At 43.8% G+C, this 22852-nt stretch overlaps 1 protein-coding gene across 3 annotated transcripts in view; it reads right to left on the minus strand.

Moving 5' to 3' along the window:
- PLXNB2 (plexin B2) overlaps window positions 1-21646 on the minus strand; it is a 257387-nt gene extending 235741 nt beyond the window's left edge. The window contains exons 1-2 of one of the 3 annotated variants that reach the window (XM_065630873.1): window positions 21611-21646; window positions 13192-13291 (exon numbers count right to left, since the gene is read on the minus strand). The gene's annotated coding sequence lies outside the window, so the exon portion shown is untranslated. Of the gene's footprint in view, window positions 1-13191; window positions 13295-21202; window positions 21322-21610 lie in introns of those variants that run through there. The other 2 variants (XM_065630864.1, XM_065630856.1) reach the window with 2 other exon arrangements.
- Between the last annotated feature and the right edge of the window lie 1206 nt (window positions 21647-22852).

Raw genomic sequence — 22852 nt, forward strand, 5'->3', positions numbered from 1 at the left:
CCAGTGCCTATAAAATGGCTCGAGAGAACCTGCACACCAAGCGAGAGCTTTCAGCCTGACTCTGTATTCAGGTATACGGAGAACAAGATAAACTAGTTTAACTAATACTGACCCAGTTTCACACCAGAAAGGACCAAAACAGACATGGGAAGTTAAAATATATTCCTCAAGAAATGTTGCTCATCTGTTTTGAAAGGGCAAGCATGAAATATTCGAGTCTCTGACAAAATTCTAAATGAGGACCAAACAGAGCAAAACCAGGTCAACACCCTGACTTAACAAAATTGTGTTGAAAACCATTAACAATACAGCATACATGCTTTGTAAGATAGTACTCTCTTCAGTGTCATAGACTAAGAAAAGAACAAGAAAAATTAAGAGGGGCATAAACAAGGCTGGCTAGGAATTGATTGACACCTTTGAAATTTTAGTGGAACAGTTGGACTAAGAAGCCTACTGCAGCTGAACTGAAAAATCACTGTGTGTAGCTAAATTACTCATTTACTGTTAAACCAAAGTGCTCTTCCCACAGGCAAGGCTGAAGATTTCAGAAAAGCCATAATTTATAACTAAGAAAGTTTAGAAGTAAGCTCTGCAAAACTGAAATGAATTTTGTATTTAATGGGCAGGAAAACAAAAGACAGATGAAACTTCATGTTGCTTGATACAACAGTAAATACTACACAGCATACAGGATGCAACTGAAGCAAGAAGCTGATGATTCGCATTAAAGAAAAGCTGACCTAACCACATCCCAGCTACAACGAGGTGTCCTTGCTCTGCAATCACAGTTTCAATCTGTTACACAGTAACAGAGGCACAAAAAAAAAAAAAAAAAAAAAGAAGAATATTTTCAGCAACCTGGACTCTTATTGCAGCTAACATTAGGCAGCACTTTTAATACAAATCCGAACAGGCGATTCTCCTTAATGTTTTTTGTAATTATGTAGCAAACTCAACTAAAAGAAGCGTGAAAAGCCAGCGTGCAAGACACAGGCCTTTTAGCAAAGCACCACAGTGAGTACTTTTGTCCAATTTATTTTCCAGGAGTGATCACGCCTTGGATGGAAGCCCATTTCTAACAATTTATTTTTCATGTCTGGACAAGGCAATATAACTTCTACACAATTTAATCTCTTTGCTAATAGACTTAGCTGTTATAGCTGAAATACACAAGCTTAACAATAAGGCTAAAATGCCCAGAATACTTAAATCTGAGAAATGTGTTTACTGGCTTTAGTTCAGGACAAGCAGAAGCAATTGGCTAAAACGTCGCAGACAGGGGAACTGCGGCGAGACCTGCCAAGAGGTTACATTGGACTCTGCACAACTGCCTACAGAAGAACAACCACTCCAAGCAGGGCAGAAAAACTGGCTAAAAAAAAAAAAAAAAATCTTTAATTGCCAATGAAGCTCTTCCAAAGGGCAAGGAAGCACCTGGGTACCCCAAGAGCTCCCCTTGGCGCTTTGGGTCTGCACTACCCTAAAATTATAGGGATGCTGGGCCGAAAACCCCCGAGGATTATTTTGCCTATCATGTTTCCCCCACACCGTTGTTTCGTTCTGCTTTCAAGCTGCAGTTCAGTGAACGTGCTGCAATTTACCTCTTCACCCTCACCCTCAAATTTGTTTGGATAAACAGGCTCTCCTTTGTTCCAGGCTGCTACTACATTTACACATTGTATTGTAAATCAGCTGGTACAAAGCAAGGCAGGCCCTTGAATGAAGACACTAGTATTTTTGTTCACAGCAAAATTAAACAAGCAAGAGGCACAGAACTCAATTTATAACGTCAGTCTGGAAACAATTGGTTTTTAAAAGGTGAGAGGTTTTAAAAAGTTTACTAAACAAACCTAGCCAGTTACTGAGTCTATAGTCAGCTCACAAACAAGTTCAAGGCTGCATAAGGTGCCAAAGCAGTGGTATTTCTGAAGAGAACTTTAAACAGTTTAAAACCTTGCTCTCTCGCCATTTCAAGAGCCCAGGAATTATTGGCAAGTGATTTAGTTTTTATTGAGTACACAAACAGAGAGTAATTATTCACAGAGGAAGAGAATGAACTATTTGCCATGTCTATTAAAGACAAGAGACCTAAATAGCATCCAGGAGCTGCAGGATAAGCATCAGGAAAAACTTCAGTTAAAATAGCTGAGTAGAGGAATAGACAGCTATGAAGTCTTCCCTGTCAGAGGCCTGGAGAAGGGGTTCAACAAGAATCTGTAATGAATGGCTTAACCACAGCTGATTCTGCCTTAAGACAGAGGATGGGCTCTGTAAATGGCCTCTTCAGATCCCTCCCCAAACCCGCTTTCCATTATTTTAAGTGTTATTTTAAATAAACTGATTTTGCTGACACCTCTCCCATGGGTTGACAGTTCAGTACAACCCAGCAGAAATCAAAAATAAACATTATCTGATAGGTGGTCAGGTTTTCTGGAAAGCTGTCATCTCAGTCCCATAGCTGAGTATGTATTCACAGTAAGAAAAAAATAAAATTGAATTTGCACTGGCTGATCCAAAGGCCAGGAATAAATTGCATCTGATGTTGTCTGCACTCCAGAAGTGAGGCCCTCTGATGGGGTGCTATGGAGAAGCTTCAGCTGGACATATGTAGGATGCCATTCACTGCTGCAGACAGCCCTGCATTCTTCATAAACATCAAGCTTAAAAAAAAATAATCTCAAGTCTCAAACATAAGTTTGAGTGGCAAAAATATTTTTATTCCCTTGATTAATTTAAGGGGGATGGGGGCAGAAGCACCATGGGTTTGGGTTTAAAAGCTATTTGCCTTGATTACAAGTACATTAATATAAGAAGTCTTCTACAGACTCCTTCCAGTACATTTACCATCCACAGTACTAAGAAAATCCACACTTCAGTAGTTTCAGATCAAAAAGGAAAAAAAAAAAAAAAAAAAAAATCAGGAGAGGGCATGCCCCTGTTTGACTCTTCAGAAGCCAAGGCATCAGTGTCCATGTTGTAATTCTAACATGATCTGATGGTCCATGTTTACTCTCGGCAACAAAAGCAGGAAATGGAAGATTGGTTATAGGTTCTCACTCGCTCTGCTCCCTTCAAAGCATTTGCCAAGCATGATAAAGGGAAGCTTGACCTCTGCTTCGCCACCAGCCCTAACACCACTGCAGTCGCCACAGAATCATATAATCATTTTGGTTGGAAGAGACCCTGAAGATGATCAAGCCCAACTATTAACCTAACTCTGGCACTAAACCATGTCCCTAAGAACATCATCTACATGTCTTGTAAACACCTCCAGGGATGAAGACTTAAGCACTTCCCTGGGCAGCCTGTTCCAATGCCTGACAACCCTTTAAGTGAAGAAGTTTTTTCCTAATATCTAATCTGAACCTCCCCTGGCACAACTTGAGGCTCATCCTGTCACTTGGGAGAAGAGACCAACACCCACCATGCTACAACCTGCTTTCAGGTAGTTGCAGACAGCGATAAGGTCTCCCCTCAGCCTCCTTTTCTCCAGGCTAAACAAACCCAAGTTCCCTCAGCTGCTCCTCATCAGACTCGTGCTCCGGACCCCTCACCAGTTTCATTGCCCTTCTCTGCACTCTCTCCAGCACCTCAATGTTTTTCTTGTAGTGAGGGGCTCAAAACTGAACACAGTATTCGAGGCCCAGCCTCACCAGTGCCAAGTACATCGGACAATCACTCCCTACACTGTGCCCTCGGCCACAAAAAAAAAAAAAAAAAAAAAAAACCAGAAAAACCAACCTGATGTGGTTGTGAGCATGGCAACTTCCCCCTGAGACCCTCAGAGCAGTCAGCTCCCGCCAGCGTGAGGGCTGCCCCATCCAGCAGGGAAGGAGGCAGAGAGATGTCACTGCAGCTGCTGTAAGCACTGGGGACACCACAGCCAAAACCTTCTTCCAGCCACCACACATATCCCTGACAGGGCTGGCACAATGCTTCCCACAAGCTAAGTTCAACCCCCAGACCCTGACCAGCCCATATCACCCCCTGTGTCCTGTCCCCCCGCTTCCAGTCCTGCCTCCTGCTAAGTGATCTACCCTTGATTCCACTTCTCCATCTTCAAACACATCATTAGCAGGTTAACAGCACTAGAGCGCTTGCCCGATTGCCAAGCATCACTTGGAGCATGACCAGGGCTTTGCCCTCTCTCCTCCCTCTCCCAAGCTGCCCTTCCCTCTCCAAGCAGTGTTTCCCATGGGGACTCCTGGGTTTCTTCCCTTTCGCATGAAAATGCCATGAAACATGGAAAGTGTATATCATGGGACAAGCAACGCCCTCACATGAAGCCAGATCTGTTTGTGCCCTGGGCTGTATGGAAATGATGTTCAAGGGAATGAAAAGAAGCCAACAACCTACAAACATCTGGGGGTCTGCAAACCCTGTAATTTGTGCTGTAAAGAGAGATTACAGCCCATCTGTCCCAGCTAGAGTACAAAGGAATTCAGAGTGACTTGTGCCCTCCTCTTCATCTCCCCCAACCCCCTGCTTAGCCAAATAACTAAGGCCAATATATATACATAACCATGGCTCTAACTTATTGACATAATCTGCCACTTTGCTTCTGCTGCAGCCCTCACAGGGGCCGAGGCACTGCACTTGGGACACGATACATTATCTGAAATCATCTCCTGAAACCTGGTGTGACATAGGCTTTTCCTATGGTTTAGTTTGAGCCTGCGCTGATGGGTTCTGAGTGCTCCACCACCAAGATTTATTTTCCTGCTTGGAGATAATGCCGCTGAAAACATCTGTAAAAACAAATCCATACACTTTAATATTAAGCCCTTGCACTAAGTATTAAAGTGACACTGCCAGATTAAAAGGACTGCAATACATTTTTTAATATCCCATTTTAAACTCTGCCTCAAATTACTACCCATGAAAGAGTTTTTAATATCCGTTCTTTGAGTTAAGTGCGTGACACCTGCCTGTCCTCCATTTTTGCCCTATTTTTGCTCCAGGCACACAACCTTTATCGAGGCCCAGCCAGCGTTTTACTGAGCTCTGGCCTGAAGGCAGTATAGGTCAGAGGGACCCCCATGCCACCCACACAACCAAGGCTGGGACGACATGGGCCCGTGGCTCTCCCAGACACATGGTGAGGGAAAATGGGGATGCAGATGTCCTGCAGGGAAGGAACACACTGCTGTCCCGGGGACAGAGCTGCCCCAACCTCCCACCGCCCGAGCATCCCTCTGCGGACACCGGCTGCTCTTCTGGCAGCCACCTGGGCACCGTCACTCACCACCAGCACAAGATGGGACTAGGAATTGAAATTTTATAATGACAGACAACTCACCCTGTCACTTCCCATTTTAGTAATTTTTTATTCTGACAGGCAGGGGTAAATTTGGCCAAAAGGCTCCCAACAGCAAGACAATACTGAGTCCTGAACAAAGAAAAATGTGCTTAAAAGCTCTCAACTAGTATCGCTGCAGTGCACACAGACAATAAGAAGCTGTAAGAAGCTTTTCTGTCTTATGTGTCTTTGACTATAAGACGACTAAAAACCAAAGCAAAATCATTTAGCAAAAAAACCCTCAAAATCAAAACAAATAAACATCCCCCAACAATATCCCTCCAAAGATTCAAAAAAATAACTCGGTGCCTCTTTTGTTCTTAAATAAAGGCAGGCAAGAAGAAAGTGCAGCTGTCCCTGGAAGCGCTGCAAGTGGGAGCTCCCAGAGGACAGGACAATAGGGACCTGGTGCCCACGATGCCACCGTCTCAACCTTGCGCCCAACAAGTTCCTTCAACTACTCTGGGTCTTGGTTTCCACATCTGCAGAGTGGGGATAATAACAGGTCTTTACATCACAGGGGTGTTACAAAGATCAATTAGTTAATGTCTGAAAAGCGCTTTGAAGATATAGCAGGTGGTGAGCATTATTATGCAAATAACACGATTTAAGAAAATCACAAGTGCTGGATTAATACTAATCCCTTTGATATTTAAAAGACACCATTTTTTCATATTTTAAAGCAGTGAGCGTTTATGCTATAGCTTTCCACGGCTGCTGCAACAACAATTTTTAACCTTTTCTTTTCACATGGCTCAATACATAAAACTCCTCTGCCGGCATCTTCACAAAATCCAGTCTTGACTCAAAGCTAGGAGAAGTGGAAGAAATTATGCATGTTGATGAACTGAATAACTAGATCCTATGCAGGAATATTTCTCAGAGGATAGAATGTCAGAGGCCTAACTTACTGTAACAAACATTGCAGAGTCTTCCAGTCTGAGGGCTTTTTTTGGAAGTACACTAATTTCACGCATAGAGGCATTTGTAAAACAATGCAGCTACTACCTAATTACGCCACTTTATGTGGTGGAAAGAGTGGAAACGGAAGGATATGGTTCATTCACTTCTCCCAAGGCTGCATATCTGAATGGAAAAAAAAAAAAAAAAAAAAAATCTAACATCTAATGACCTCATTTTGTGGTCTCAGAGGAGATCAGGCCATTGCAATGTCTGCTGCAACTTCCAGCAAGTGTCCACACAACCACTTCTGGTTTAGGTGGCTCCAGCAAGTGTCCACACAACCACTTCTGGTTCAGGTGGCTCCAGCAAGTGTCTGCACAACCACTTCTGTTTCGGGTGGATCCAGGGAGCAGGGCAGATGGCCGCACGCCAGCCCAGAGACACAGTCTGGCTGAAGCTTGCAACTCACAACGAGAGGCAAACACAAGTCAACAGGAGAACCGAGGTGGGATCAGGACAAAGAACCTGAGATGAGCAGCAACATCAGAAATCGCAGGAGAGAGCACAGCCACGACCAGCCGTGCCTCTGGTCTCCTGCCTCACCTCTGCCAGACCTCTCTGTGAAAGCAAGACATCCCGCCCAGCACCTGAAACCTCCCCATGCTTCCAGGACTTCACTACCACATTCCCTTTCTGTGAGGAAGCCTGTTTCTTGTCTCCTGCACGGTAACATTTAGTGCAAACCAGCTGGTGCGTTTGGTCTAGGAATCTATACAATATGGCTGTGGTTAAAAACAGCTTAACTTTAACCCCCTCTGGAATGCATGCCTGAAATTTATATTAATGAAACGAGATCAGATATTAATAATTCTGTGCAGCTGGTTCCTCAAGCTGTGCTGTGGCGTAAAAAATCAAATCTTTTCCCAAGTCAAATGTACAAAATACAAACAGAGGATTGCAGGCCATATTGACATGGGAGGAAGCAGCAAGAACATTCTAAAACTTTAGCAGCTCTTAAGCGTGCAGCTATAGGCAGCTATGCTTCCTTTCCTACCACATTTCCCACAGCAGCCCTATTAATAGCTATTCAATACAGTAATAGGATCCAAGCTGTACACTTAGTTGTTGGGGCTTTTTTAATCTCCTGGTCAATATTAAAAGCATTTGGATGCTCTTTAGGAGGCAGGAATGATTTTGCACTCCAGGAACAGTGAGGCATTTACAGTGCTCCTGAGGAATGCCAGCAAAGGATTTCCTTCACATGCCTCTGCTCGTGATTGATGTGGTGATACTTTATTTTAACTGGACCCAGTAGTACAGATTCACAATTTTCTTGAGTAAACATGCACTCAGTGTAATCTTAGTGTGTTCTCATTAGTTGAAGTTATACAATATAGGTCCAAATCATCACCTGAGGGTCATTCTTCAGCCAGGAGGAGACCCTTGAGGATCTCTAAGCACAAAGGCCTTTGGACATATGATTTCTATCCCCGGATCTCCCAGGCCTGGAAAGTAAATCCACAGCTCTGATCCTGGGCAAATAAGTCCAAACCCATTCCTCACTTTGTTCTCCTGTAAAATGGTATCCACCTCCTCTCCTGAAAAAAACCATCTAATTATGAAGAACTACTCCCACGTGGGAGGATGAGGAAGCATCATGCTTCTTCCATCTTTGCACGGGATCGACCCCCCTTTTCTTTCTAAACCAAAAGGAGAAAGTGAATTTCTCTCTCAAGAATATCTCCTGCCCACAGGTGGCTTGAGGTCTGGTGTACTCTCTCTCCATACCTTCAGTTAATTTATCTTTTCTGAATGTTTTGAGTTTATGCAACTGCTCACTTGAGGAAAGCCATCTGATTTTCTTGTAATCAGCTATTCAGTTTGAGGTATGTAGGTCCATCTTATTTAAGTAGGCCATATATATTTATTGCTAAAATTAGAAACAGGAAAAAAAAACCACAACAGCATTCTCAAAACTTGCACATGTGCAGCCTCATCACATCAAAGACATAAACCCCAACTTACAAGTCACCTAGGTTTTTTTCTCTTGCTTCAAACAGCCAAATAACATGAAGCAGCTGCAATGATTTCTCCTATTAGCCAGCCTTCCCAGCACTCAGCAATCTGCCACCAGGTTTCTCCAGATGAAAGGATAAAAAAATAAACATACTGTCCCCACTATACTTAACAAATACAGTCTGAAGAAAGAAAAAGAATCATCTTTAGACTATGAAAAAAGGAGCTATTGTAATTGTGACAGAAAGAGATAATACCTTGCCTTCTGTCTGACCACGGAGCAAGAGGAAAGCCATTCAAATAGCCACTCAGAGGACAAAAAATAAATACCAATCTGGCTTCCTACTAGGTTTGCTGGTCTTTGCCCAAGATAAGCCAAGAAGGTACAGTTTGTCCCACTGACTACTGCTGCCTTTTCTTCCCCAGAAGATGGGCAGAGAATGGGAAAAGGTGTGTACTGAAGAGTAGGTTACTCTGATGATTTGTAGCTCAGCCACAAAGCCCCTGGACTGCTGTTCTCCTGGCTTTGGTACGATCTGCATCACACATGTAATTGAATTTACCTGGATGGCTTTAACCTCATTAAGGATTCACAGGTGAAAAAGCAGATGCTGAATCAAATCTCATAAAGCAGTGTCTGCTTCATGGGGGCTAGGCTAAACACAAGGCTACCTCAACTCCTAATCTTTATTAGGTTTGTAAAGAGGATATGCATAATTTCACTTAGGAAAAAATATATGTCAACTGAGGTGAGGTTTGTTCGAACTAAAAGGAAAAAAAAAAATTATCATGCGGTTTAGAATATTTGATCTCATGCTCTATTGAGGCACAACTATTTGAAAAGAAATTATTCCAGGAACACATCATCCTTACCTTGTGGCTAATATATATATATGTACACATATATAAAAATGATTTTAAAAATTTACTCAAATTTTAATATTTCCTCTCCCTTCAGGTAAACATGAGAGCTTAGCATGAAATCCGTACTAAAAAAAAAACCAAAAACAAAACAAAAAAAAAAAGCTCACACATTCTAGGGACTACAACTACAGCCAAACTAGGCCCTTGCGTCTGAGTTTGCTGTTCTGCATTTGGCACAAGTACAACTGAAACGTTCCAGAAGACAGATATGTTACATTCTTTCAGGTGTTTTGAATTAACATTTATGGTACTCAAGGAATTTCTATTAAAAAACCCCTACCTTCAGCAAATTTCAAAACCTTCACTTTGGAAACATGAAGGTAAAGTTTTCACATGACAGAGTGTACTTTCCTTTAAAAACATATCAACTGTAACTATAAACTATATTATACATATTATATGTAATACGTATTTTATATATATATATACATATATACACATTTTTTTAAATAACAGAGATCCTATTTCTGAAAAGGAATAGAGAACACTCCAAGCATACAGCTACTTGCATGAAATGGTTAGAAATGTGTGAAGGAGAACCACTATAGGTTATTTTGATACTGTCCTTTAAGGCATGGCCAAGGGAGTAAAATTGCTCATGAAGGGTCTTCTTTTGGGAAGGGGGGGGCTCCAGCTTTCTATTTGTGCTGCCACAGATGTGAGTGAATGGAAGTTGTGTTTGTACTCATGGTCTCATTAGATTATAGTTTGACTGTTGAATTCCTGCAAGCCTTGCACACTTGGGACCTGCCCTCTCTCATTTGAAGAGGATCACGTAATGGTTATTCCTCTTTACAGCTATGCCATCCCCTTGTAGCTGAGCCTCAGGGTCGATAACCTTAGGTCTAGTTTTCACGTTTAACAAATTTTCCTATTGCTCAGCTGACAAAGACTGATCAATACCTAGGCCGGAGCTAAATATATCGAGTGTTAACCATTTCTTCATCAACTCTTTAAAGTCATATTTTTTAATAGTTGCCTATACTTGTCTCCTTGAATAAATACATCATGATGGCATGTGCAGATCCTATTACAGGTATCGTAGCCTGTACCTGCCATTCCATTATCCAGACCCATGGTTTCCAAATCGAACCTACAAACATCACAGTAGCACCTGTAAATCCTTCTAAGCTTCCTCCATGAGTCCAACAGAGGTAAGAATCCTCATATTTAGATAAAGTCTGCTTCAAAGTTTTTTTTTTTAATACGTGAAGAAAATTATCTATACTTCTTTTACTCCATCCTTTTCTTTCTGTGCTGCAAGCAAAAAAACACCTTTATGTTCAACACATGAATAGTGGAGATTTTTTAAAGCCTCACATTTTACAAGGTTTTCCTAAAGCTTCTTAAGAATATGAATGACCTGTGCAATGGCTCCATACATTAAAACACGGCTTGAGTGTACCAGTCTCATTCTCCCCCTCTATTCATTACTTTAAAAAGTAAAACCATCCTGGGATGCCTTGCACTAGGAGGGAAGGTACGTAACTAATTTCCGAACTGCTCTGTTTACTTTGCATACCTTGTGGGCAAAAGTTGGCAAGAAAGGACTGAAAGCTGTTTGCTTTGAAATTATCACCCCATTTACAAGACTCAAGAGCAAAGTCCTCTAAAATGAGGTAAGAGGGAAAAGGAAATTACTATGTGCATGGTTAACACTACGGACTGCGCTAGCAGTGCATGGGAGGTCATTAGCTGAGAAAGAAAACCAACGGGTACCAAGAAAACTTCCCCTTGAAGTGCATATGGACATGATATTTAGAGCACCCATAGAGAATAAAGGCACTAGCTAGTTCTATGTGAAATGGCTGTATTCACTTTAAAGCCACCTCATATTATTCGCAGCTACACAGGCGCACAGCTGCTATTGAAAGCGCAAGCTCAACACCCTAACTTTGTTTGCAAAAGCCTCCTCTTCCCTGGCTAATAGGGCCACCCAGGAGGGGATGGGAAGGAAAGGGGAAAGGAAGAGAGCTACAGACACAGGCGGGGCTTGATAACACAAAGAATTTGGCAACAAAATTAGTTTAAGCAGGTCTTGATTTTTTTTTTCCTTGCAGCTTCTCAGTCCAACACGGCAAAAGCACACGTGTGTGCAGAGCCATATTGTGAAATACATGAGCGATTAAGTGAAACTTTTAAATATTTTTTCCAAAGCTATATAGCAACTAGATATAATACACTATAACGCCAGATCACCTCTCCTGTCCAGTTCACAGCACAGCTCCACAAAACAGTCACGGCAGCACAACCAAGCAGCTCCTGGCAGTGATGGCAGGAACTGCTTACAGCAGAGCTGCTACCAAAGACTTCACATCATGGAATGATGGCCTGTGCGTGCTTCTAATCCCCTTGGAACAGAAATGCTCTGCCCTGGTACCAAGTCATCTCGTGGGTATGAAGAGCCTGATCACAGAATCACAGAATCATTTTGGTTGGAAAAGACTTTCAAGATCATCGAGTCCAACTGTTGACCTAACACGGCGAAGTCCACCTCTAAACCATGTCCCTGAGCGCCACATGTATACGTCTATTAACCACCTCTAGGGATGGTGACACGGCCACTTCCCTGGGCAGCCTGTTCCAATGCTTGATGTGAAAGTGCTTTGTAGAAGGCTCTGCACAAACCAGGAAACCTGGGCATGCAGGTATCTGTCTGCACAGGAGCTTTTGGGGAGAGGACATAGGATAGCTAATAGAGTTAGCAGGTCCCCATCCTTCCTGGTCAAAAAAGAATGCTGCAGAATCCACCTGCCCTGCTTGCATATGACAAAAACACCACTAAATTGTGGTTTTGATCTACAGATTCCCCAAAATTCCCTCCCAAAAGAAGCAATGGGAAAAAAAAAAAATCAGAGAGGAATTAAATTACTTGCTAAAGACATAAGTAAAACCAGGATGCATGGAGTCCCCAGTCAAGACACCTACAGGATCCCACTACATACACATGGATCACACAGATGGCACTCTGGACACCAGACCTACACACAAAGCAACCCAGACTTCATCCTGTATTCCAGTAGATACATCTGTTTTGTCTGACCAATGCCACTGATTTTTTAGCACAGTGCAAGAGCATCTGAGTTGGGGACAGAGACACAGCAGCAAACAGCACGGCCTTGCCAAGTTGCTGTACATGAAAGGTGTCAGCAAAGTAGAAAAGCCTGTGAAAGGGAGAGAAAGGAAGCAAGTACATAGCCATTTCTGGCCACAGATTTACCAGCCTCTTCTCTCCCCAACAAGCTGAGTTATAATCTACAGGAACTCTTCAGCACTGCCTCATTCAAAAACTCCTCACTTCCAAGGCTGCTAAACCCCCTTCTGATATCGGAGTTCCTGTTGAAGTATAATTCAAGTAGATTAATTATGCCGCAGACAACAGAAAATACAGGCTGCCTCTTCAAATTATCAGTAGGAGTAAATACCATGAAGAGTTTACTCTCAAAGATGATGTTTACATTTACTCTACTTATTTTACAGGCTTCAGGTTCTAAATGAAAAGATAATAACTAATTGCTAGAACTGGGAAAAGTAAATTGGAAAGTTCTTACCAAGTACACCTGTACACAATAATTTGAACTGTGGTGGTATAAGTAACACAGATTGCGAAAGCACAATTAGAGAAGTGGAAAGTGTTACTCTGAGCAATCCAGATACTATGTTTTGATAACTAAGTTACCTTGGAGATGATTCACACACACAAGTTGCTTAAGGTCATTGTACACTACAGGTCCAGGAGGTATAAAAATACGCATAAAAATCACTATTAAATCAGAAAGTATCCAAGACAATTACAAAGTAAATACATTTTCATGCCAGATTATTGCACTAAATTTGAGGCTGTACTATTTAAACCTAAACCCAAAACACAAAAACCCCACACGGCCATCTCATGTTTCAATGCACCAAGCCAACCACACTGCAGTGCCCTACAAGTGGACCTCCTTCTTCTAAAGCAAGCAACACACCACTTTGGAAGAAGAAAAGGAGGTTAAAGAAATCCAAACCAAACCAAACAACTTGGTCCAAATGAGTTCTTAGCCCACCTGAGCAGCACAACCGTCGCTAGTGAAAGGGACTTCTTGGGGCTCAGGCTTATGTGCAAATAGCTTCCAGGATGAAGTGCCTTGTGACGTGTACTTGTTCCTGCTGGGAGAGACACAGAAAAGATGCTTCAGAGAAGACATAAGACAAGAGACTGGGCAACATGCACAAAGAGAAACAGCTTGCTCAGTGGGTTTATGGATATCCTGAGCAAGGAATCACTTTGGAGCTGGCATCTCAAGACATCGTAGAAAATCCCTTGTTTTCATCTGTATAAATGCAAAGGGGAGAAGAGTAAAGAAGGTGAAATCTATTGATTTTACACTGAATACAGAAATTGGAGACTTAAAGATGTGTCATACCAGTCAAAAAACAAATCCACAGAATTTTAAAAACAAATTATCAAGACACGTAGGTCAAATAAGTTAAAAATTAGTTAACTGAAAGATCTCAAAAAAGTGGTAACTACTGAGTAACATCACCATGTAACTGCAATGTTCATTTTGCAGCTCACAATGACTGGAATTATGCTCTGTATTACCCAACTGTTCTACTAGCTACCTGGAAATAAGTATGTCCTTCATTGTAAAATTAAATGATTTTGTGGTTTAGTAGCATGATAAATAAAAATAGAAAGGAAATCACAAAGAGTTATCTCAATTACTTGTCAAGTTGGGCTCATTCCAACCAAAACAGTCTTAGATACCTGATGGCAGATATATGTACCCCATTACAAGGAATGCAGGTAAGGTTTGCAAATCAGAGGACCATGACCTTAAGAAGCAAAGAAACCAAAAGGGATGTGGAGGGCATCTATAGCTGTGCGACTAAGCGTCATGCTCGGAGCTTCTGCTGTTATTAAAAGGGCTAATGTTGTTCATGTATGCAAAGACATGAGAGTAAACGGAAACAGTGAAAGGGATGGGGTATGTAATGGTAATGAGTGACACTGAAATACTGCATGTAGTCCCATCGTTAATGCCCAAAAAAAAAGATGTTGAAAATTAGAGAACATGCAGAGCAGAGTCACAAAACCAATTAGCATCCAGAGGGGAATAAAAGCATTATGTATAATCAGATTTAAAGATTCAGTCCTTCTGATAAGCCACACAAACAACTGACGGCTTACTTGATCATCTTTAAGGAAAAAAATAAGCAATAAAAACCACTTTAATACAGCCACAAGAAGACTTAAAAGGGACCAACAGATGCAAGAGAAGGCTCCTGTTAGAAATAAGGTATAAATCTAAACAGCAAGAAATGAACAGGAAAAGCATTCTTAAAGATGGATTCTCTTTTTCTTGGTATTTTCAGGATAAGGTATCCTCTAGCCCAAGGATTTGTTCAGCCCACGCTCAACAGCCAAGTGAGACAGCCAAACAGCTGCAGGACTTGACGGCGCCTCTGACCCTAAACTCTGGATGACAGTCTCAGAAAAACCCAAAACACCAAACCTCAAACAAAACAAAAAACAAAAAAAAAAACCACTCCCCCCCGCCCCCACAAAAATTAAAAAGAAAAAAAAAAGGTTATTGCCCTGCATTTTCACTAATGCTACTGAACATCGAATTAAAGGCACAATGGACTGTGAAATGCTTGCATATCTTCCCCCAGCTAAATGTCAAATGAAGAGGTCATCTGTTAATTAACATAAACGTCACCTCTCTGGAGTTCTATCCAATGTATTAATAAGTAAACTCATCCCACCATTTAGTGCTACAGGATTGTCAAGGCAAGTGAAGTCTTTTGGCTTTTCATCTCAACAGCCTGAGTGGGCAGAAGGACACAACACCTGGAGCACACAGCAGATATACATTCTCAGTCACAAACCAGCTTCATGGTTGTAGAGCTACTGACTCCTGAAAAACTTCTTCAAAGTACTCATAAAGACACTTTCTGCCACAGTAAAAGAGTTCAGGAAAAAAAAAAAAAAACACCTCCATTTAGCATGTTTGGGAAGAAAAATAAATATCCTAGAAGTCACTTGTTTCATTTGCTTCTCTAGCTTTGTATCTTATATGCCTAAGGGTGATGTGCATGCATCGCCATCCCAACAAGAGTTTACATGGGCTGTTAGTCCATGCGGGAAAAAGGTCCAGTTGCTGATGATGTGAATCAAAACTGCACAGAAAAACTTTTTAAAGCTTTTTCTTTTTAAATACTTACTACTCTTTGATTCTATGATATCCCACAAGACTGGAAATAGAAGAGGTTAAAGCTATTGCTTTCACTGCCTTACAATTCACATGCCCAACGTTAAGTTTCTACCAATTTGTCTCATACTGAGTAAATGAACATAGACGTAAATTCAACAAATGTTGTGGCAACATATTAAGGAAGGACAAATTAACGGTCATCTGATGTATTTAAGAGAGAACTGCATATTTCAGACTTCCAACTGCAATGAGCATAACCAGATCCATTAAAGGGAAGGGACTAAGCAGCTGAAGGAAACCGCAGCCTACTACTCTGTTCACCATTCCAAGCACCACATATCTTCAGGAAATCAGCTTTTATTTTCTGTGTATGCCTAGGCTAGGTTCAAGCAAAATATTATTAAATTGTCCTTCTGATTTGGGATGGGAGACCTCACCTTTTATCTCAGTTGTACCCTTTTTACCCAACCAACGTGCTTTATTTTTTTCTGCTCTTTACTTTCTTCCTGTGGCTGAATACATTTGAATAATCTCTATTTTCCCACTGGGCAAACACTGGTTAAAGAACTCATCCTTCATAAATTCAGAATAGTGATGCAACTAGGAACATAAGAGCTAAATCTTCTTTATATACAGCTCTTACATGCATACATCAGAAAGACGTATTCTCTCTTCTTAGACTATCTAAAAGATAAAAAAGAGCCTGAGAGAAAAAGATGTGAGGAGTTGTCTCCTGAAATTTTTACCTATTTAAAACACAGCCAATTAGTATAGACAGAAAGTTAAGCTCGAAATGTGAGAAATCTTGACTTCTGCATCACTTCTCCAAGAGACCCAGCTATCACCCTAACAATCCCTCTAGACACAGGAAGATTAGTGTCGGGCTCCCTTCGATCCAAATCAACACGAAGACCTAATCCAGCTTACGCTAGCCAGGTCTAGTCAGCAATAAGCATGAATGTGTCTTGCTCTAAAAAGGTAACTTCTGTAAGAATTCAGTTGAAGTACTAAAAATCCCATGGATTTTTATTTAAAGTCACATTGATCACAGGCAGTTCCAATGTATTTAACTGGGCAGAGTGCTCCTGGCAGGTCTACCTGTGCAGGTCCAGCACAGAAGTAGGGGAAGGAGCGAAGGACTATCTGCAACATAAAGAAAACTCTGACTGTCGAGTAACACAAAATTCATTCACTGCAAATTACCAAAATGCCTCCACTTTTTACCTGTGGCCTTAAATTAATGATGTTAGTTATGAAGAAAAGCAAGTGGAAACACTAAGTTTTAATTAGATAACTAACTTCTTGAAGAAGACACACTTGAATTGAGTAAATCAAAGCTACTAATTTCACTTGTTTCTAGGATTGCGAAGCTGTTTGCCTGAGGGCAGGCAGTGGAAGAGAGTATGTTGAAAATGAACCCAGAGAGGCAGGAAGTTGGAAGCTAACCACAAAGGTGGAGCAAGGTCAGAAGCACCTCAGAAGGTGCCGGGTGGACTCTGTCCACTGACAAATGCCAAGGCATCCTGGGGAGTGCAGTGCAGAGCTAATCATCAATCCACACCGGCGCCGGCTCTCAGAAGCCAAATTCCAAAGTGAAACCAAGACTCCCAACAAGCACGTGGCTGGTGACCACGGCTCTGCTGACACATTCCTGGGGACAAGCTCTGCCCCGTGTTACAGCAGCCTCAGACTGAGCAACTGAACAGGGACTGGTCATCAGGTTAGCCATGGGATATTTTTTAATCATTGTTCCAAATGTTTGTTAAGCAGAGGCACTTCTGGACATTAAGTCAACAGGTCATTCTTCCCCCAACCATCTGAGAAGGAAAAACTCAGAGAGATCCAAAAGTTATATATTACCAGAGACTTCACTGCAGAGAGAGAAACTGAGAAATGCTTGATTTTAACAAATAAACAAATAGCTACCTGCCTAGAGAAAATAAGTCCTAACCCCACAGGGTCCCCTGAACAGGTCACCAGTCTGCCCTGCCGCGCCAGGGCTTGGGCAAGCACGTGCCCTCTTCCTCCTCCATCCACCCTCTGCAGCCTCCAGGGGCAAGGACTCCACAGCCTCTTCTTGTAGCCAGATCTCAGCAGTTCTGTTGATGGTTAGAGAGCTTTTTGTAAGACTAAGCCATTGATGGTTAGATAAAATGGCCATCTTCAGCTCCCTATTTCTACTTTGTCTACATGAGTTTTGACCGAGAAAAGAGCAGGAGGTTAAACCCCTTACTATCCAAATACTGTTGGTTTGGGGGGGTTTTTTGTTTTGTTTGTTTGGGTTTGTTTTGTTTGTTGTGGGGTTTTTTTGTTTGCAGTTTGGGGTTTTTTTGAGCAGACACCCCCTCAATTACATACTCAGGCTGTGTTGTTTTACATTTTTTTAAACAAGGATTAACATATCAATGTCAAGTCCAAGCCAGCCTCATGCTTAAACAAAACTCTTAAAGTAATACTCCACTAATTCTAGTTACCCCAGCTTTACTATAGCTAATAATGTCCTTTTTTTATATTTTTTTAATTCTAATGGTAGACATTTAAATAGAAGAGGACCACCGTCCACTATAAGCTAAGCTTCACAGCTTCCCATGGTGCATGAGAAAACCTGTAAGAAAAGCCAAAATAAAGATCCACAACTGAGCTGAACTAAAAGACGAAGAAGTAGGAGGAACACCACGTTGAGGTTGTTTGTTTACTTAATTCCATCTTAATTATTTAGACTCTCATCTCACTAACAGCTGTGCAGGTGCTAGCTTTACTTCAAGAAGGACCTACAGTTTTTGTTTGCATAAATCAAGTACGTTTAATCAAGCGCACATTAGCTCATCAACACATTGGATGTTATGAGGAATTGCATAAGTGACAATGCCAAGCTATTTTGGTGAATATTCATTATATCTCTGCAGAACAGTCTGAATGGAGGAAAGCGAGACCAAAATGACAGTAAAAGAACGGTAGCAATTACTTTACTAGTAGTTAACGTTGCCATTAACTGCTTGCTGGCAAGGGCTTAAAGTTGCAATCCCCAATTTAAGCTTGTTACCTTAATTTCACAATTGTAATTCAATATTCAGAATGTGACACTAATATCTTTATTCAGTGCTTCACACAATAAATAATTGAAAAGTACCAAATTACAGCCATTACAGAAATACAAATGCTTAGTATTACATCTTCATAAAAATAAATAAATGTGCAAACCATTTTTTCAAAAGCAAGCCAGAATCCAAACCAGCAACAAATCACTGGAATTCTTTTGCTCTTAATAGGCATTCATGAAGAGATCCTCCTTCGAAATGTAATTTGTTCTCAGGGAGCTCCTGCATGCAAGGTAAATAGCTCCGTTTTGTAAAACTATTTAAAGTCTTTATCCCACTTCCAACAACATCTGTAGGAAAATTCAGGCAGAAGAGGGTTGTGCCCATAGTGAGGGTATTTTACATAATAAGTCTTTAAGTTAGATGGACAAAGCAAGATTTAGCTAAAAGAAAAAAAAGTTTGTTCACTTGCTGATTCACAGAATGGATGAAGGAAGAGAAGAGGAAGAGGAGGGCTGTTGGGGTGCACCATCTGCTATGTCCTTCTGAAACCCAGAACCCTACATGCTGTCACCGACCTACGGAGAAGGTCACGCAACCCCTTAATGTGCAGAGCTGCCTCCTGGCTACCACTGCCTACTGAGACATGGTACAAGGTAGTTCACTGGAGTCACATTTGCCATTTCAGAAGAACATAGGTGCTTGTGGGCTCTGGTTCACAATTGCAGCTCAATTTAGCTGACTCCAGCTGTTTGCCTTGTCCCTCTGCCAGGACAGAGAGATGAACAGGATGTTCATGCTACTGGACTTCACAGCAATACACACTAACATGAACAGCCATAAAACGCAGTTTACATTCATATGCCAGGCTGTAAACTCTGGCAGATTCAAAGTCCAATATGAAACAAGGCAGAATGGCAAAGTAATCTCTGGCAAAGAGACAGGATGAACAGCTGGATGCTTCAGCTCCTGGAGCATAAATCAGAGTCAAGTGTATTTATTGCCCTATCCATCCCACATCATTGACAAGGGGTATTTGACAAGTCTGATTATAAAAACTATTGTGACAGACTATCACAAGTATTCAAGGCTTCAGGTACATGTTTTGGGGTTCATTTTGCTACATGATACAGCATCACATTTTGGTGGGTTGACACTAGCTTCTTAAAGTCCTGTCAGATCATTTTAAAAGCCTTTCATATCAGAAGCCACCATTCAAACTCCTTTCCTGAACACTGCCACCATTTACTTTCTATAATGATTTAAGTAATATATTCTAAGATAGATAATTTTCTATTTCATGTGCAATCAGACAAGGTTACCACCGGAACTTCGGAACCACAAGCATTCGAGACATGCCATGCCAGGCTCGGAAGCAGACTTCCTCCCTTTTGTTTTGGCTGGAAGCATGCTCTGTTCTGGCTTTTCCATCACAGGCAGCAGCCCCCAAACCCAAGCACATGGGATCTGTCCCACAACCCAAGAGGCAGGCTGGGCATGAAGCACCAGTCCAATGTGCATATCACTCCTTAGGTCACAGGTCACCCAGGTGATTTGCCAACAGTGTGGTATACAACCTTGCTTCTGCAAGGCCTGTTACATATTTCAAGCTTTGGGGGGGAAAAAAAAAAAATCCTTTTCAGCCCAGCTTTGGGGTTGATGCCTTCAGAAAAGAACTGTAAAGCAAGCTGAAGCCAATCCTAGGTACATACCAGCAGCCTCTTACCAACCTTTGCTTCCTTCTAGATTCCATTGTAATGAGAACATAAACAGTAAAATAAGCATGTATCTCCCTCGAATGAATTACCTATTCAGAGTTCCCTCTGGTGTTCAAAAAGCTAATCTTCACATTCAAGGTAACAGTTAAAAAAGCATCAAGTTCCCTCACAAGCAAGTTATCATTCAATGACGAGCTCAACGATAGGGACAGGACCGTAGTGTTGTACTTCACGGACAACAAAGCCAATGCTATTTTCCACGGGAATTCAGAGACGCGGTAAGCTTACACTTCCTTGTTTGTATATTCACCTGAATGCCTGCTTAACCCAGAAAAGACCCAAATCGGTATCGATCCCTTCTGTCTCCGGGCGTCACCGAGACTGATGCAGTCTCGAAGGTAAAGTCACAAGTCACAGGTCCAGCCCCAGCTAAACAAGGAGGGCAGAGGTGTTCTGCAGCTCCCGAATAACTATGCCTTGAGTCACAAGCCTTTCCAGCCTCGCACTTTCATTCGCCTGCACGAAACGCGAGCAAAGTACAGCATATCTAATTAACAGTTTGGAAAGAAAGTTTAAAGCTGCCTCTGTAAAGAGACAAAACGCGTTTGCAGGAAAACCCAGATGAGCTCTCGAGCAGGGGGAGTGAAAGCGGAGTGCGGGGCCGGCCGCCGGGCCAGGGCGAGCCGCGACACTGGGGCTGCTGACCCCGGCCGCGCCGCGGGGATTGCGAAACTCCCGGGAAGAGCAACCAGCCCCCGCCGAGCGGGGCTGTGCTCCAGCGGCGGGGAGCGGAGCGAGCTCCGCCGGGCACCGGCGCTCCCCGGCTGCCGGGCGGGAGGAGCCGCCGCCCCGCGCCTCCCCCCGGCCCTGCGCGCCGGCTCGGGAAAGGCGCTGGAAGTCCGGAGCCCTTTAACCAAAACCATCTGGGGCGCGGGCAGCGCGGCGGAAGCCCCCGCCGCCCCAGCCGAGGAGGGGGAAGTTGCTCTACCCGCGATTCAGCAGCTCCCGAGCATGGGGGAGAGATGGGGGGACCTCGCCGCGAAATCCAACCCCCCAGCCCCATCCCGAGGCGCGCAGCGGCGGGGTTAGGGGCTGCGTTACCTTCAACAGGTGCAGGCGCCGGCAGGAGAGAGCCCCGCGGGCACAGACCGTCCGAGTTGCCCGAGCAGGAGCGGCGGTGCCCGGGAGCCCGGGGCGGGCGGCGGCGGCGGGCTGGGCAGAGGCGCTACGGCAGCCCCCGGTGGCCGCCCATGCTCCCGGCGGGCCCCGCCGCCGCCACAGCAGCCGGAGTCAGTGTGAAGGCAGCAGCGGCTGCGGCCACCTCCGAGAAGAAGGAGGAGGAGGAGGAGAAGAGCGGTGAGGAGCAAGGGAGGGGAAGGCAGAGAGAGAGGAAAGAGAGAAACCGCCCCGAGAGAAATTAATCATCACATGACGGTCGCGATCCGCCGCCGCCCCCCGACAGCCGAAGGAGCCGGGGAGCCGGGGAAAAGCTGCGAGGAGGGGACACACCTGTAGGCGCAGCACATATCCGCTGTGAGCACAATGCGAGACAGGAAACTGAAAAAACAGCCCAGGGAAGGCGAGAGGCTCCCGTTCGTCCCTCCTTTCCTCCCTCCCTCTTTCCCTCCCTCCGTCCTCCTCCTCTCTCCACCCCCTGCCCCCGGTCAGGATCCGCTTGCAGCGCTGTTTCATGCAGGGAGATCGAGGCGGAGGGCCGGGAGGAGGCAGGAGCAGCACTTTCTCTCCCTTTTTCTTTCCCCGTCTCCGCTTTGTTTTACCCGCCCGGCGCGACAGAGTCGGAGCGGGGCCACCCGTGGGGCCGAGCGCTCCCGGGAAGCTGGGAGCGCGCCGAGCCCCGCCGGGGAACAGAGGCCGGGCTGGGGGGAGCTGCTCCGCCGCCGGGGGTGGGGAGCGCTCCGCCGCCCGCAGGCCCGGGATGGGGAGCAGGGGGCGGCGGGACCTGCCGGGGGGTGCTGCCCGGCGCCTCTGGGCAGCCTCTGCCCGCGCCTGGTCCGGACTGGCCTCCGCCGCCTTCTCCGGCGGGACAGGTTCTCCTTGCTGTTCCGTAGCTAAAGGGCTTGGGGCACCTGGCGTATTCCTGTGGTGTTTTGGGGACGCTCCTGAATAGACGGAACAGCGTAATTTCCACCCCTCAGCCCCTGAGCAAAGCGACACCTGGGCTTGCCCCTCTTCTCACACACCTTACCTTATTGTGGGGCCCAAGATATGTTACCAGAAACATTCCCAGTGAACTTAAAGCACTGTCGGGTTTATCCCTCTTAGGTAAACTCTGTATAGTTGCAATTTCTGAAGGTCTCTTCAGAAGGTCTCTTCTGCCCTCTCAGGCAATCTGCTGAAAAGCCTGTGTGCAAATTTCTCCTGTCTTCCCCCAGAAACAACCCAAAAAGAGTTAATGCAGAGCCCGCTTCCTGCCTGTCTGTGAGGACAGCATCGCCTTGCTTTAGCACCGTGATCTTCTCTGCATTTAGCTGTCAAATTTGTTTTGACTCTTAAGTAATGTAGGGATAGCCTATCAAAAAGAGGGATACCTTAGAAGAATGGCTCAAGTGAGCTTTGGGCAAGTTGTTTAGACTTTGTAGGTAGCTTGCCATCAGTAAAATGTGGACTAGCAATGTTGCAAGGAGTCATTAATTAAGTGCTGTTGGCAACTTCATTAAATGCTGTGTGCATTTGGCTTCCCACTGAAACAACAGGAGAGAGCTGGTCAGAAAGTCAGGCTTCTCAACACCC

Source organism: Caloenas nicobarica, chromosome 1, assembly GCF_036013445.1.
Source record: "Caloenas nicobarica isolate bCalNic1 chromosome 1, bCalNic1.hap1, whole genome shotgun sequence".
In the NCBI taxonomy this organism is placed as follows: Eukaryota; Metazoa; Chordata; class Aves; order Columbiformes; family Columbidae; genus Caloenas; species Caloenas nicobarica.